Consider the following 3390-nt stretch of genomic DNA (forward strand, 5'->3'; position numbering starts at 1 on the left):
GCTTTTCCTTTGATTTTGGATTCCTATACATGCAGCTATCTTCTCCATTTGTCTGATATTCAGTCAGTGCACCAAACCATTTTCACTCATATTTCTCTCTGTGAAAATAATTTAGCTTTTACACTGAACTGTACATCCCTCAGGAACAGTGTTCCTATATTTAAATTCTTTATATACCAAGGAAATAGAATAAGTCACATTCTCACATCTTGGGCAAAAAAGCAGATTCAGTTCCATTTAAACTGTATTCAGCGGGGTCTCCAAAGGGGAAAAAAAATCATGTATTACTGAAAAAAAAGGAGGACAATGAGGAGAATAGAATTGATCAAATAAAATGGATGGTCTGCATATTTAATAATTCATTGAATCATTAAAGACTTTGTGACAAAGTAACCAAAAAAAACCCACGTGTCATTGTAACAATGTGCATCACTCTACTGCATAAAGAAGACAATCAAGAAATAAAATACAGAGTACATGCTTCCAGCAAGTAGTACACCTTAAATTGAATTTTGCAAACTAGCTTAACAAGAAGAATGCTTATTTTCCTAGTAAATTTTTTTTACATTTATTTTTAGAAAATATGTAAAGATAAAAGGCAGGAAAATAAATGTAAATTTGACTCCAACTAAGGGTTTCAATTGGATGATGGAGGTTATTTCTAATACATTCATGCCCAGAGCAGAACAAAAGATATCATTTCTCCTCTAGACTGACCACGGAGTTTCAGTCTTCCCAAGGCTGGCCAAAGGCCTCACATTTATGTGATCAGCCAGTTCCTTAATCTTCCCATACATTGAGCTTGAGTTTCTAACTTTTCCCTGGACTTCACTCTGTTCATTATCGACATGTCAGGAAGTAGCCTGTTCCGCTAATGAACAAGACAAGACAGGCCAGAAAACAAGGAGAAGGGGCCCTTTGACTGCATGTTGCCTCCCCTCAATGCTGAAAAGACTGCATTCCTAAAAGTGCTCCTACTAACTCTCCGACAACTCCTTGAACCCCATTCTCATCCACTACCCATATAAATCTTCTCAGATGTTCAGAATTTTTTTAAGTTAAACAATGATTTTATTCCTAGAGCCCATAGATAAATTTATGCCACCAGAGCAGAGGTTGTGGAGGACTCCTATTTCCAACTGGGGAGGAGGACCCGCTTGGTCCTGTAGTATAGAGCCATCCGGTACATTCGGCTCTCTATCAGAAGCAGGCAGAATTCAGCATCTTTCTCCTTTCTGTTCCTCTCAAGGTGCTTCTGAACAGCAACAGCTTTCCTAATTAAATGATGGGGCATGTCAGGAAGGTCAGAAGCAAGTCCTCTGGACTTCAGCACCCTCAAGATTTTACTGCCTGTCACAAAGCGCACCTGCACCATGGAAGTCCCCCAGGATCACACCCATCTGTGAGGGAGTAAGGCTCTTTTCGGCCAGTTTGTAAATCTGCCCTTCACGTCATCAGACGTCAGCTGCTGCCAGGTGGGCACGATGCAGTGATAGGGCAGAGCTGACTGGGACAGGCCCTTCCTAGGAGAGTGCATACAACCCACGATGGTGGTGGACAGGGAGCAAAAAGCAGAATTTTAATTATTTATTATTTATCTTTCTATTTCCGATGTTTTTTATTTTTATTTCAGTAGCTTGTAATTTATTCTTGATTTTCATCTAATAGTTCTGATTCCAATGTCATACTGCATTTTGATTCTTCATGTCTTACTCGGTCTCCTTTAATATTTGTTTTTATCTTCTGTTTTTATTATTGCTTCTCTTAGTTGCATTTAAATTTTTTCTAAATTAAGGATATCAAGAGAGGGGAAGAAATGAGGAAACTGCTCATTATTACTATACAAAGTATTTATCTGAAACTTTCACATTATATTTTTCTGTTTACTTCTTTCCTGGATATCTGCTATTTTCTTCCTTCATCCTCCAAAGAAAAGACAATCAATTTGACTTTGAAATCCTGTACCTTTCTGACTCTAGTTGAAGGGGACCACAAAACATGAAAAGCTGATGGGGACAAGGAAAGATAGGACAGTCATGGAGGTCTTATTATCAGTTCCAAAGGATCCACAGATTAAATAGTTTATTTGGAAACACTCCAAAAAATCAGTTTTCTAAGTCATGCTTCAGTCAAAACACCAGAAATATTAGCAAAATGCCATGCAGACACCTCACTCTGCTGCAGATGAAGAGATGCAGCGGAAGTCCCCAGTGTAATTTGCATCTGTGAAACAAGTTCAGAGTCAGTACTTTCTTGTATCTGCTGCTTACTGAAAGATATTAGTCCTTATCTTAATCAGAACAAACAGTTAGTTGAAGAGCTTTCTAAAATTTCTCACAAAGACATGTTGCTCATTTTTAAAAATATATATTTACTCAAGAGGCAAAGAAGCAGAGATCTTTCATGATACGATTCACCCCCCAAGTAGTGGGAGACTGAACATCAACATAGGTATTCCAAGTGAGTGGCACAACCCCAATTAATCAAAGCATTCACTGCCTCCAAGGTCACCATCAGCAGGAAACAGTAAGCAGAGGTAGGTATAGAAACTAGGTACTCTAATGTGGGCTACAGGCATCCCAAACAGCATTTTAACTGCTAAGCCAAAATCCCCCCCAGTTCTACATGTTTCCTTGTTCAAGAACTTCATTAAAGCAGCAAAGGATGTTCTAGAATTCCTCAGATAGATTTTTAAAGGGTTTAATTCTAGAACCCCAGATCCCACTCTTGTACCCTGAAAATTTCTATATAGAAATTTCTGTATAGAGAAACACAGAAATCTTTAGGAGCAAAATAAGTAACTGAAATGCATGAAGTCATCAGTAGGTAAGACATCAGTGACCAGCAGACACTGTAGAACACAAGATTGCATTTTTTTTTTTTAAATACTGTTGGGTAAGTGTGTGCTTTATTATCTCTTTGTTCTAACTTCTCTCAGCTACTTTGTACATTTTTCTTCCTTCTTGAATTTTATGGGTAAATATTTTGGAGAACAATGTGGGACATATGTTAGTTAATTAGCGAATCTATAACTACACAGATAAATGAAAATAAATGTACTTCTGATGAAATTATTTAGTCTTCATTTGTAGCGTTCTAAAACCATCTATGATCATGGACAGAAGCTGAAATATTTATTGTGTTAACTTTTTTGCATTTTTATGATTAAAGAGTTCTTTTACAATTCCCTATTTTATTCTACTTTTCAGTTTTTTTTTTTTTTTCTTTCTTACTCTCCCACTCCCATCTTCTATCTATCTCCAAGGGCAAACATTTGATGGCCATTTATTTTTTAAAGATTTATTTTTACAAGGAAGAGGAAAAATGGTGGATTAGGGAATGGTAAGCTTCACAAGGCTAGGAAAAAACAGTGCAGAGAATAGTGTAGGA

At 37.1% G+C, this 3390-nt stretch overlaps 1 pseudogene; it reads right to left on the minus strand.

Moving 5' to 3' along the window:
* Nucleotides 1-1096: 1096 nt before the first annotated feature.
* LOC100356623 (small ribosomal subunit protein uS15 pseudogene) lies at nt 1097-1540 on the minus strand (annotated as a pseudogene).
* Nucleotides 1541-3390: the final 1850 nt, after the last annotated feature.

Source organism: Oryctolagus cuniculus, chromosome 3, assembly GCF_051225735.1.
Source record: "Oryctolagus cuniculus isolate XC-2025 breed Fujian yellow rabbit chromosome 3, ASM5122573v1, whole genome shotgun sequence".
NCBI lineage: Eukaryota > Metazoa > Chordata > Mammalia > Lagomorpha > Leporidae > Oryctolagus > Oryctolagus cuniculus.